Here is a 14318-nt window from a genome sequence, read left to right as displayed (position 1 = left end):
ATCATGACCATTGATCTGTTCTCCAGAGCATGGCTTCCTTTTAACATTTTCAGTGAGGAGAATTGTGCAGGATGTTGCATTTTGATAGTGCATGGAAGCATGGTTGGGGGGGGACAGAGTGCTGCACTCTGATTGGGTTGGGGTAAGGACTAAACCTCAGGCCCAGCCACGAGTCTTGTCGCAGGACTGTTGTTAAGGCCCACTGACCAGAGCTGCCGCATCACACACCTCCCCCATAGTGGCTGAGCATTTCCAAGTGCTTACAGGGAGCCCAGCCAGCATCATGCCAGGTACCACAGTGGCCTCACAGGCCGTTCTCAGTACAGTTGAGGGGCTACAGCTCAAGGAGCAGCAGGGCCAGGCAGGTAAATTGCTGAACTGGACAGGAGAGAGGGTCCATCTAAAGAAGCAGCTCACTTCCAGCCAGTTGTTGTCACATAGGAGTATAAACCTTGTGTGTCTAAGAACTTCCTTTCCCACCCCTTCCCTCAAGAGAATCCAAAGAAATCTCTTTTTAGGTAGAAATACTCTGATTTTTAAATGTTGCCAAGTAATTTAAAAATTCTGCAAACACCACGCAGTTCAATATTGTGTAAGCCAAAACAAAACATCTGAAGGCCAAGCCCAGCCCTCGGGTACAGGTCTGCAACTTTGGGGTTCTCAGATCCCGCCACCACCACCCGAGCACCAGTCCTTTCTCAGTGGCAAAGTCCTGGGTGGCCTCTTGATGAACAAAGAAAGGACTTTTATTTGCTGAACCTAGTTCTTTCCTCTTTATTCTTTTTTTTTTTTTGAGACGGAGTTTTGCTCTTGTTGCCCAGGCTGGAGTACAATGGTGATCTTGGCTCACTGCAACCTCTGCCTCCTGGGCTCAAGCAATTCTCCTGCCTCAGCCTCCCAAGTAGCTGGGACTACAGGCATATGCCACCACTCCTGGCTAATTTTTTGTATTTAGTAGAGATAGGGGTTTCACCATGTTAGTCAGGCTGGTCTTGAACTCCTGACCTCAGGTAATCTATCTGCCTCGGCCTCTGAAAGTGCTGGGATTACAGGCATGTGCCACCGTGCCCAGCCCTTTCCTCCTTGTCGTAGAGAGGTGACTTGTCTTGACTTTAAGGTAAGATTCTTTTCCTTGTCTTCTTCTGCCAACTACTAGCTGAAGGACTTTGGGGGCAAATTTCTGAACCTGTAGCTCATGGAAGATATAGTCTGAATCTTTCCTGGGCCCACCACCCCGTGTAGTCACTGTGGCCAGGCTTGGGAGGAAGCCATGCTTCTGGGGCAATCAAGTCAGTTTCTTGATCTGAGAGTGAAACTGAGGGACATTGTCAAGAGAGGAAGAAAACTCCATGCCATGAAAGAGACTCAAGAGCATCTCTGCCCTCAGTGGGCCAGGAAACATGGCCAGCACCAGTGGTCAGGAAGCAGGCAGATGCCCGCTCATCCCAGGACACACTCCAGTGCTGGGGGGCACGTGGATGATGTGGCTCAGTGCTATGTATTCTAAGTCAAATCCAGGCTTCTTTACTCTTGCCTTTTGAAAATCCTAATAAAAGAGACTTGGCTATACTCAAGATTTACTGATTTATTTTTTAATTTTAAAAAATTGTAAAGTATATGTAACATAGACTCTACCATCATAACCATTTTTAAGCATGTAACTTAGTGGCATTAAGCACATTCACATTGTTGTGCTACCATCACCACCATCCATCTCCAGAACTCTTTTCATCTTGCAGATTGAAACTCTGCCCACCAAACCCTAACTCCCCTTTCCCTACCCACCCCCCAGCCCCTGACAGCCCCCAACAGCCCTCATTCCATTTTCTGTCTCTGTGAATTTGACTACCCTTAGGTACCTCATATAAGTGAAATCACATGTAGTAGTTGAAATTTTGTGATTAGTTAAAATTTATTCTTAAACACTTTTTCAAAATATATTTATCTGAGTGATATGTAACTCTTAGAGAAAAATTATATACAGAAAGCCATAAGAAGATAAAAGTCACACTGGACACCATTACCCAGAAAAAACTAAAGTTCAAACATTTTGGAACATTGATTTATAATACAATTTTTTGCCACTGTAATATGATGAAGCTTTTACTGTGTCATTGATGATCATCCCATTTAAGCAGACATTCTGAAAAGCTGCAGGATGTTTCTTAATAGGGATTATCACAAATTATCCAATCAGCCCCATATGGATATTTAAGTTTCCCGTTTTTATTGTAAATAGTACTGCAGTGAACATTCTTGTAGCTAAATTTTACATTTATTTATGATTACTTAGGATAACTTCCTATTACTGGAATTTCTGGATTAAGTAGTATGTAAAGGTTTTATGTATGTATTGCCAAAACACCCTCTGTTATTTAATGCTTGTGACCCATAAACCCTGAATTTTAAAGTTGTTTTATAAATATAAAATGCACAGGATTAAAAAAAATCAGAATGCCAGTTTATAAATGTCTAAAGAGACAGCCAGTTATCAAACATCGTGCTGATGTTTTCATTACATTTCTCCCTGAAGTCAACTTACAGGGGATGCTGGATCATACCTCACATACCCAGAGCTGTGTTACTAATTTACCGTGAGAAAGAATTTTCCTGGAGACCACAAAAGTTGATGTGCATGTGATTGGGCATCCTTTTATTATAAGAAGGGCTTATTTGTGAAACCAGATCATGATCAGAGGGTTGATTTTTGAGTTTGAACCCTTCCCAGAGACATTGGCAGACAAGTGATATCCTCAAGCATTCTCCCAACAGCATGAGAGGCATAGACAACATGCTGTAGAGCTGAACTCAGAGCCTCTGGGCAGAAAAGGCTTCTCACTGTGTTTGAGTAAGGGGGAGTGGGGGTAGTAGAGTGCCACTGTGGATCATGTCATGCCTTCATTTGCTTAATTAATTAATTAATCAAGCTAGACAAATATTTGTTTGCCCATTGTGGGCCAGGCCCTGGGTATAAAATAATTTACAGAACCCATCTGATCTCTGATGTCATGAAGCTTATCATTTATTAGCGAGAGAGAGGTAATACACAAGTAAACAATGAATTAAATTATAGTCGTGATAGGGTGAGAAGGAAATATACAAGGTTCTGTGGTAAGGAAAAACAAAGGGGTGGGGACAGAAGATGTTTGTGAGTGTGGGGTTGCGTTGTGTTGTGAGTAGAGAGAGAGAGGTCGGAGCAGAAGAAAGCACTTTGGATACAGGGAGCAGCATGTGCAAAACCCCTCAAGTGAGGTGCAGACACCTTGAGTGGGGTGTTCTAGTAGCTGAACATAGGCCAGTGTAACTGGAGCCAGAGGAGTTTGGCATTTCCCCTGCGTAGGACTATTGAATTCTGCTTCTGAAATCCTCCAGAACAGGCCTGGGTAGAGGAAAAGTTAAGTACATGCTAAATGGAGGGAGTTTCAGTTACTTTAGAAAGAGAAGATAGAGTGTTGTTAAATAGCCTATCTTTTATTTAAATCTTGCCATTTGGGGCTATTGGAAATATGACAAGCAAATAATCAAGAGAGACAATGAAATCAGAATAGCCTGCTTAATTTTGTTTTGAGCTCCTTAATCACTAACCCAATACGGTAATGTTTGGTTTGTAAGAATTGGAGGTAAGCAAACTTCTCATGGGAAAAAACACTTTACGATAACAAGTCTGTTAAGGTTGTGATTTTTAAAACCCTCCTCAAAATCTCTTTAGATTGTTCTCCACTCTTAGAAATGTACCTTTTTTTTTTTTGAAGAGCCCGGGTAAATTCTGACTTCTTTTTAAATTTTATTTATTTATTTATTTAGAGACAGAGTCTTGCTCTGTTACCAGGCTGGAGTGCAGTGGCGCGATCTCAGCTCACTGCAACCTTCATCTCCTGAGTTCAAGGAATTCTCCTCAGCCTCTTGAGTAGCTGAAATTACAGGCACGCATTACCATGCCCAGCTAATTTTTGCATTTTTAGTAGTGACAGGTTTTCACCATGTTGGGCAGGCTGGTCTCGATCTCTTTACCTTGTGATCTGCCCACCTATGCTTCCCAAAGTGCTGGGATTATAGGTGTGAGCCACTGCGCCCAGCTGTAAATTCTGACTTCTAAGGTTTCTTCCTTAAGTAGTGTGTAACTTGGTCAACTTAACATTTAAAACTGAATTTTAGTAGAGCCAGTGACTGTTTTCATACAAGGGGGTCCATCATTTCCAAATCCCTGTGTCTTCCTCAGCTGACGTTTTTTCTAAGGAACAAAGCTAGTAATTAGTGTGGGTGATGCTTTTTCTTGACTGTTTTGTTTTGTCGTAACTCCCTCTTCTTCTATACTTCCTTCTCTTCTTCCCAACTGCTAGTATTAGTTTCCTAGGGCTAGTGTAACAAAAGTACCACAAACCAAGTGGCCGAAACAATAGAAATTTATCATCCCAGCCTTCTGGAGGCCTAAGCCCGAGCTGCCACCTTGGAAGGCTCTGGGAAGGACCTGGTCCAGGCTTCCCTCCTGGCTTCTGGAGGCCTCCCCTCCTTTGCGTGCGGCAGCGCAATGCCAGTCTTCACGTGTAATTCTCTCTGTGTGCATATCCGTCTGTGTGTCCAAATTTCTCTTTTTCATAAGGACACAGTCATATTGGATTAGAGGCCCAACCTACTCCACAGTGACCTCATCTTTACTAACTACATCTGCAGAGATCTTGTTTCTAAATAAGGTGACATTCTGAGGTGCTGGGAGTTAGGACATCAACATGAGTTTTGGTGGAGGTGGGAGAGACGCAATTTAGCTCATAACACCAGCTATAAATTTATGATTTTGTGCATTATAATCAGCTGGTTAAAAAAGTTAAGCTTCATGCAGAGAGATGCACATGGTAGTGGCAATGACACATCTTATGTATCCCAGGGGAGCCCCTGTCACCCTGGTGCCCTTGAGGTTTTCTTTAAGGTCAGCAATGATGAAGCAGGAAATATTCCTTTACCAGCTTTCTGCTATCCTCATTCCTACTTGCCATTCTATTAGCAAATAAAAATTCAGGACTGCCAGTTAAATTTTCAGATAAACAATAAATGCCTTTTAAAAAGTATAAGTACATCCCAAATTATGCACCGGATAGAATTATACTAGAAAATTAATCATTTATCTGAAATTCAAATTTAACTGGCTACAACCATTTACCCTGCTCAGCCCGTTCTGGCAAGGAATAAAATGTGAGTTTTCTGGTCTTACCTGTACACACTCTGAGTCTTCTTTCTGATTAAACTACCACAAAATATCTAGTGTGTGATTAGAAATATATAGACTGTAAAGGTCAGAAAAGACAAGTTCGATTCTTCCCACAGGCAGACTCCAGACCTGCTGGCTTCCTTTTTGATCTAGAACAGGTGAGCCCAAACGGGCTAAGCACTTAGCCATGAGGTTGTCTTGGCTTGTGCTACTAATTTGCTGAATTGTCTTGGGCAAAACACTTAATACCTGGGTCTCCATCGCCCATCTGGAAAATACAGAGTGATGATCACTGCCTCAACCCCAGTGGCTCTTGTAGACAGGAAGCCCTGGGAGTCCTCTTAAGGGCTTGCTACTCAGATTTTCCATAGACCAACACCATTGGCACCACCTGGGAACTTGTGAGAAACGCAGACTCAGGCCCCACCAGACCTGCTGCATCAAAACCTGTATTTTAACAAGAACCTCGGGAAATTCCTGTGCCCCATAAAGCCTGAGAAGCACGGCCTTAAGTGAGGGGGGTGAAAATTTCTAGTTAGGCTTTCAAATAGTCCTGCCCTTCTAACCTCAAAGGTAAGATAGGAAACCCCTAAACCAAGTAACTCATTTGCATCTTTCTGTCCTTTTCTAATTTTGGTTTTTCTATAAACATTTCATTCTGGTAAAGGTGAGGGGTGGTGGGGAGTATCACTGTTGGAGTTTGTTTCTAGCTGGGGCTACAGCTCCCTAAGAAGTCATGTACATGTTTGTAAAGCAGCGTGGGAAGGAGTCCTGGTAGCTTTGACGTTGTTCAGCCTGCCTGCTGCTACACACCTCGAACACCAAAGCTGGGGTTGAGGGAGCTCTTCCAGAGAAGGGTTTGTTTTGCAGTGATCAAAGGGGACAAGGATCCATCCCCGGGCCCTGTGGATCCCAACTGGCTTTATTACTACCATCTGCTCTGTTGTGTTTTGCAGCCAGAGATGAAAGGCCTGAGAACCTCTTACACCATAGCTTGGCCATTGTTCTCGCAGCCTCTTCTAGGATGAGACTCACTGCAGTCAAAACAACCTCAGACAGATGGTTTTAAAGCCTCATTCAGCCAAAGGCCTTTGTCCAGGACCCAAAATGATTCTTGTTCCCTTTGCTGGTTGGCAGAAATTAGTGCTGTCTTCTGCTTGTATCACACACTTGAAAGATTGGCATCACATATCAAGCTGTGCCCCCGTTTGTACGATGAGCTCATGGGGGTCAAGAAAGGAAAGAGACAGGTGGGCAGCCGTGGCTCTGGAGATGGAAACCATACTTGATTATGGATGAAAGCTGTCTAACCTGCGGCCCATACAGCTGGAGAAGACTTAAGACTCAGTGAGCCTGGCCTGCTCCTTTTACAGCCAAGGAAACTGAGGCTCAGATAATTGATTCGTGCTCCCAAGGATGCACCAGTAAGAGCCAAGGAGGGGCTGGGGTGCTCACACCTGTACAGCACCAGGGTTCGTGAAAGCTTTAGAAAAGCTGGGTTTGTCAAATGGGGCAGTGAGCATAGGCAGTCCCAACCAGGGAGGCAGAGACTTGGCTCTGTCCTGGCCCTGTTGAGCCAAACAGCCACAAAGATCTCTGACCCTGAGGTCCTATTTGTATGAATAAGAGAAAAACCGCGGCCCCCAGTGTCCCTGGCCTTATTGGTTGGCCATCTGACAAAGTGGGAAGCCTCTGACCCAGGACTTATGGCAAGCCCTGCACTTGATTTTTTCCCCCAATAACTAAAACTTATTAAGTGTAACAATTGTGCAGAAAGGTAGACAAATCATGTGTTCAGCTCAATGAATTTTCACACAGTGAACACCTCCCTGCAACCTAGAAGTGCCTTCTTCAGATGCAACTTGATTTTATCCAATTCCCTGTCACAGCTCTGATAATTTATCTCGTTTCGTGTGGAGCTTGTAGACGTTTAAATAAGCGGAGCCACTGAGTTGCTGTGGCTAATTGTTAACCAGCCTGAAGCCTGTGATCGGCAAGAATGGTGGCCAGAGCCTGCAGACCCACATCTTTGAACTGCTGCACTGAGCCCTGAAATGTCTCTTCTCCTAGTGAATCATCTTGCTCTTCCCCCACCCTGCCCAATTTCAGACCTGAACCCCACCTCACATTTTTACTTGAACTTCACTTTTCTATTTCTCCTGATCAAATCGTTTCTTCTCCTATCTAGGTAGGATAAATTTTCTTTCTTCCTTTTTTTTTTTTTTTTTTTTAAGATGGCATCTCTCTCTGTTGCCCAGGCTGGAGTGCAGTGGCATGATCTTGGCTCACTGCAATCTCCACCCTCTGGGTTCAAGAGATTCCCCTGCCTCAGCCTTCCGAGTAGCTAGGGCTACAGGCATGTGCCACCACACCTGGCTAATTTTGTATTTTTAGTAGAGATGGGGTTTCACCATGTTGGCCAGGTTGGTCTGGAACTCCTGACCTCAAGTGATCCACCGCCTTGGCCTCTCAAAGTGCTGGTTACAGGCGTGAGCAACAACACACAGCCAGATAATTGTTTTCCTAATCAGTTGTTTTTAGTGAAACAATTTTTATCAGTTTAACAATGGGTTAGTTGAAATTGTTTTTTTTTCAGGTAAGTTTTTTTAAAAACCCTAATTAAAAAAATTTTTTAATGTGATTCTTCAGAGACTATATATTTTTTTATAGCTGTCAATGAATGTTAAAAAGTTTGCATCTTCCCCCAGCTGTAAGCATTCTTCACTTGAGGCAGCCTACAGAATGTGTGTGTCATGCCCAGGGCATGTTGTATGCAGAAGCCATGGAACTGCGAAGTACAGTGGAGTCTGTAGTATGTGCCTAGCACCTAGACATCTTTGTATATTTCTTTCTGGAAAGCTATAGGGAGAGTTACAGCCTTATAAAAAGGAATGGTGCATCAAGAAAGCAGTGCAGGCTGGGCGCAGTGGCTCATGCTTGTAATCCCAGCACTTTGGGAGGCCAAGGCAGGGGGATCACTTGAAGTCAGGAGGTCAAGATCAGCCTGGCCAACATAGTAAAACCCAGTCTCTATTAAAAATGCAAAAAAAAGGAGAAGAAGAATTAGCCAGGTGTGGTGGTGCATGCCTATAATTCCAGCTACTCGGGAGGCTGAGAATCCCTTGAGCCTGGGAGGCAGAGATTGCAGTGAGTTGAGATGGTGCACTCCAGCCTGGGCCAAAAGCCCAAGATCTTATCAACTTCTCTTCAATCCTTCATTCATCTTTGCTACATTGTTTTATGTCATGGAAGTATCCTTTCTTTATCTTCCTTCCTTACTATAAAATTGGAGAAAATATATTTCAAAGCATGCAGTGTGGGGTTAAAATGGTTACTTTGAAGATCTGTCAGACCTTTAATTCTCTGGCATCTGTGTGTATTTCCCAGGACGGCCATAACAAAGTATCACAAACGGAGTGGCTTAAACAACAGAAATGTATTGTCACACAGTTCTGGAGGCCAGAAGTCTGAAATGAAGAGGGTGGCAGGATTGATTCCTTCTGAGGGCTGTGAGGGAAGGTTCTGTTCTAGGACTTTCTTGGCTTGTAAATGACCATCTTCTCCCTGTGTCTCTTGTCATCATCTATCCACTGTTTGTGTCTGTCTCTGTCTAAATTTCTCCCTTTTTAGAAGACCACCAGTCATATTGAAACAGGTCCCACCCTAATGACCTCATTTTAATTTATCTCTGTAAACACTCTATTTGAATTAGGATTTCAAATACTTTTTAATGGAGGCACAATTCAACCCATAACAGCCTCTATATGTGTGTGTCTGTGCTCATGTGTCAGAACTGTGGTGATATGGTGATGCTTGTAGTTAAAACACTGCTGGTCACATCTTCCAGGTTGGAAGGCCATAGAGGGAATGCGCCAGCAGCCTGGAGAGAGGGGAGGGGTGGAGGTCAGAATGCTGCCCTTGGAGGCTGCATGCACCATACCTGTCTTAAGCTCCTCTTTTTTCCCTGCCACCTGGGGGAGTGGGGCAAACCTCCAGGGTTTAACGAGTACACCCTCTGTGTGATTTGAAGGGGTGTCAGGAGGCAGAGAGGCCTGGTGGGGAGCTAACGGGTTTGGCCCTGTCATCAGCAGCACAGTGGAGTCCTGGCTCCTCACTCCTGCCCAGCTGCAGGTCCTGGGGACACAGTGACGGCTCACCTCTGCGTCTTAGCTGCCATTTCAGTAAATGGAAATAATACCTGGGGTTACTCTTAAGAGTAAAGGTCACCATGAGATGTGCTCAGTACCGTGGATGGCACAGAGCAAGTGACTTTTCCGTTCCTTTAGCTTCTGATTCTTTCTGTTGGAAATAGGCATAATGATTTCATCTATTCACATAGCGCCTTATGATGTATAAGTCACTTATCTGTTCTTATAGCTCTGTGAGAAAAGGTAGATGGTTTTATCCCATTGTTCAGAAGGAGTAACTGAGACATCCTGGATCATATGACAGACAAGTGGCGGCTCCAGAAGTGAGCTTCAGGTCTTTTCATGCCTCGTCTGGGTCCCTATGGAAAAAAACAAAATAGAGCAACAAGGTAGAGAAGACATTACTTTATTTGTACAAAGCAGAAAGAATTTGAAGACTTATTTACTTAAAAATTATTTTTTGAAAAAAAAATACATTCACACGGTTCAAGTACAATTCTGTATTAAAACACTTTTTTCTGTACAGGTCTAACATAGGTCAAGGTTTTTTGTACCAATTGCACCTAGACCAAGTAAGATTATTTCTTACTTCCTAGCTTCCTTGCGCCCCATCCAGTCCATACTACAGAGGGAATGTCTTGTTCCCACCCTGCTCTCCCTTTCTTTATCACCCCCACACCCTGTGGGCAGTCACTGTTGTGTCCTGAGTACCCTTCCAGAATTTCTTAACTGGCCATCCAGTGTTGCTTTATGCAAATACAAATGCATACTTTTCTTTCCTGCCCTTTCTTACGTAAAAGGTGGAATACTATATGCTGCTTCTGTACCTAGCTTTTTTTCTCCACCAAATAATGTATCCTAGATATCATTTCATATCAATATGTAGAGAGCATCATCAGCTTTCTAAAAATTTGTTTTGAGATATAATGCACGCAGCCAAGTGCCCATGTTGATGAATTTTTATGTATGTATACACCCATGCAGCTCTAGCCTAGATCAAGATACAGCACTCCAGCTTCCTCCTGCCCATTCCAGTCAGCACCCCCTCCCATAGTAACCACTATTCTGATTCGTAAATTCCCTGGTTACAGTTTACCTGTTCTTGATTTCATTTCTCTCTGATGTTTTTAAATAGCTCCATTGCTTACGTAAATATTTTTTAAAAATTTTTCTGGGTCAGCATCACCTGGAGGTGTAGTTAAATATGGATTCCTACTTCCAGTTTCTGAACCAGTAGATCTGGGGTAGGGCCCAACAATGTGCATTTCTAAGCTCACAGGTGTTACTGATGCTTTTGGCCCACAGCCACATGTTGAGTAACCCTGGTGTATTATAACTATAATTTATCTACCAGTTCCTGATAGATAAAACAATATGAGTTGTTTCCATTCATTTACCATTAAAGACAGTGCTGTGGCATATAACCTTGAACACATGTCATTTTGACTGTAGCAGGTACCAGCTGCAGGATAAATTTCCAGAAGTAGAATTGCTGCATCAAAGGATTGATGTGTTTGCAATCTCAATAGAAATTGCCAACTTGCCCTCCAAAGAGGTGGTACTGTTTTACATTCCTGCTGGCAGTGCGTAAGAAAGAGCCTGTTTCCCCACAGCCTTAGCAAGAATATATTGTCAAGCTCTGGATTTTTGCCAATCTGATAGGTATGAAATGGTATCGTAGTATAGTTATAATTTGCATATCTCTTCTGTGTAAGGCTGAGCAACTTTTTAAATGTATAAGGGCCATCTTTTCTGTGTTTCTTTTTTCTGTGACTTGTCTGTTTATATCCTTTGTCCATTTCTAGTAGATTTAAAAATATCCTTTTATTGTGAAATCAGAGCAACTTTCTACATATTAGCAAGATTAGCCTTTTGTCTCTGATCTGAATTGTAAATATTTTCCCCAGGTGATCATTTGCCTCTTGATTTTGTTTGTGGTGGTGTTTCCATATCTAAGTTCTAGATTTATATATAGTGTAAAAGATTCAAAATAATACGAAAACAGAGTTGGCTCTTAGCACAGAAACCAATAGAAGAAAATTTTACAGATCCAGATTTGCAGGGCTTAGGAAAGAAACTGGGAGTACAGTGATGCTCTTTAAACAACTAGCTTTCAGACAAAAGAAGCAGAAGATGCCTGCCCAGGCTCTAATGAGTTCTCAAAAGCAGATGGGATGGCAGTAATAAGTGGACACCAGCTCAGGTAGTGCAGAGGAGGTCAGAAACCACACAGAGGGATCCAGACAGGATTGGGATATGTAAAGGCAAACAGGAGAAGCCACTTGCAGGTGACATCAGAAGGAAACAGGAAAATATCTATTAGTCATAGGAAATAGTGCAGGAGGTCAAGCAGAATGTGACTCCCCAAAAGGGACAGCTGCTCACAGACGTGGTCAAAACAGCCAAGATTCTGATCATTTCAGATATCTTTTAAACTGTAATCAAAGATAACCATCACTTTTGATGGGAGGTGGGATAATCCACTATGGTGGGAAGGTCATTATTGAAGGTGCTTTTTTCTAAAGCTAGATTCATTCCTACAGTAGAGCATATCGGCGTACTCCACAGGGTTATATAGGAAAAAGGCTCATAGAGTATTGGTGTTGGAAAAGTACCCGGGGTCATGAAGGTTGGAGGTTACAAATCTGTAGCCTGTAGTCAGAGTTGGCCTACAGATGTGTTTTCTTTGGCCAGCTTGGTGTTGGCCCATACAGTGTTTTTAAAAATTTTGAATTAGTCACCAGCACTTTAAAATCAGATGATTTCATGTAAAGATTTTTCTTTGCTTTTGAAATATTGGGAATCCGGCCACTGGGTTGTGCCTCTCCTGTAGCCACAGTGGCTGAGACACAGCTTCGCGACTGCATCCCTCACCCCTACAGGACACAGTATGGGGTGTGCCCCTCTTCTGTAGTGTGTCCCTGACACCGAGGCTGCCTGTCACTACCGTTGATCTTAGTTTTAACTTGTATTTATTTTAGTGGGGTTAAAAGGTCAGTGGATATCTCTTAAACTTGTTTCTCTCTCAAAGTGGAGATGTGAAAGATAGACCAAGAGGGTGATACATTTAAAGAAAAACAGTGGAAAGCATATTTCTCTGTGGAAGTGAAGAATATCACCTGCTTCATGCGGTGGGCCTCTGTATTGAAAGCAGCTATCTAAGATACCTGGACTACCTGGCTCATTTGTGCTCCTCCTGGTTCCTGTAGGCATTTTGTTTTGATCCAAAGTCAGAGTCACCTCTCTGGCCTCATAGCCTAGAGATGTTCTGGACTTACCCATCTAAAAAAATCAATAGATTGTTGCCAAAGGATTGCTATTCTTTTTGAGAGCTCATGCAAGACAGGGGCAGTCTAAAAGAAGTGGGAGCTCTATCTTGGGTAGTGTGAGGGTTTTTATAATAACGAGTATCAACCAAAATTAAAAAAGAAAAAAAATCAAAAACATCAGTTTGTTTATAGGCACCTGGAAGGCCACAAAGGTCTAACCAACCTCTATAGCTCTGCCAAAATGGAAAGGGCCAAGCCAATTTATTATTACTTTTGCATCAACCTTAATGCTTTCCTCCTCTGATCAAAAGTAGGAAGATAAGACTGGGTGTGGTGGCCCACACCTGTAATCCCAGCACTTTGGGAGGCCGAGGCTTGTGGGTCACCGGAGGTTAGGAGTTCGAAACCAGCCTGGCCAACATGGCAAAACCCTGTCTCTATTAAAAATACAAAAAAAAAAAATTAGACGGGCATGGTGGCCCATGGCTGTAATCTCAGCTACTTGAGAGGCTGAGGCAAGAGAATCACTTGAACCCAGGAGGCGGAGGTTGCAATGAGCCGAGATTTCGCCACTGCATTCCAGCCTGGGTAACAGAGCAAGACCCTGTCTCAAAAACAAAACAAAACAAAAAGTAGGAAGATAGCAGATAAGGAGGGAAGCCATGGAGATAATTTGTGTGAATATAGCTTTTGAGTATTTGTGTATGAAGCTGTTTCTTATGATTGTAGGAATAAGAGGTCAGAAGAATGGCATATTACCAGAAATTGAGCTGTGATGGAGTGGGATGGGGGGCTGTGTTGACCTTGAGGTGGCATTTGATAACTGGACTAGGATTCTAGGAAGGAGGAAACCCAAGAAATGGACTGCGTCTCTTAACTCTGTGAACGCTGTTTGCTCATTCACTTCCCTTATCTCATGAGATAGTTACAATGATCAGAAAAGACAATGCATGTTGCAGAATTTTAAAACCATGAAAGAGGCTACAGAATATAGATACTGTCCCAGAAGGAACTTGAGAATCAATCCTCATAGCCAGCCTGTTAGCTGGTTCTTTCTATTCCATTCTTTCTATTCCATCACAGAATCTATCTGGCGCACTAGTCTTCCCCCATTGCTCCGCCTGGGATTCCCATGGGCGCCTCCTGACTGCTCTCCTGGCTTCCAGCCTTGCCACTCTAACCCATTCTCCCTGTGGCTGGAAGAGAGGTCTCTATGAACATGTGACTCGAATCCTCCAGTAGCTTTCATTCCATTAGGGTACAATCCACATGTCTTGCCCTGACCTCTAAGGGGTCCTTCCTGATCTCCCACCTCTGCAGGTCCCCAGCCTTCTGCTCCACACCCCCAGCCTTCAGTCCACTTCAGAGCATTGACACACCTGGCTACAAGGTTTTTGTTGTTGTTTTTTAAATTGTAAAATAACATAAAACATATCATCTTAACCACTTTTAAGTGTACAATTCAATAGTGTTAAGTACATTCACTTTGTTGTACAACCAATCTTCAGAACTCTTTTCATCTTGCAAAGCAAACTCTGTGCCCATTAAATAGCCCTCCCATTCCTCTCACTCCCAGCCACTGGTAACCACCATTCTACTTTCTGTGTCTGAATTTGACTAGTCTAGGTAACTCCTATGTTAGTCAAATCATGCAGTATTTGTTCTTTTGTGACTGACTTATTTAACTTAGTCTCATGT

At 43.0% G+C, this 14318-nt stretch overlaps 1 protein-coding gene across 1 annotated transcript in view; it reads left to right on the top strand.

Moving 5' to 3' along the window:
• TRAM2 (translocation associated membrane protein 2) overlaps positions 1-14318 on the top strand; it is a 73425-nt gene that overhangs the window by 42325 nt on the left and 16782 nt on the right. The window lies entirely within an intron of this gene.

Source organism: Sapajus apella, unplaced genomic scaffold (genome assembly GCF_009761245.1).
Source record: "Sapajus apella isolate SASKATOON/1434 unplaced genomic scaffold, GSC_monkey_1.0 scaffold41, whole genome shotgun sequence".
In the NCBI taxonomy this organism is placed as follows: Eukaryota; Metazoa; Chordata; class Mammalia; order Primates; family Cebidae; genus Sapajus; species Sapajus apella.
The sequence above is the reverse complement of the archived record's forward strand: the minus strand, read 5'-3'. Positions and strand labels throughout refer to the sequence as shown.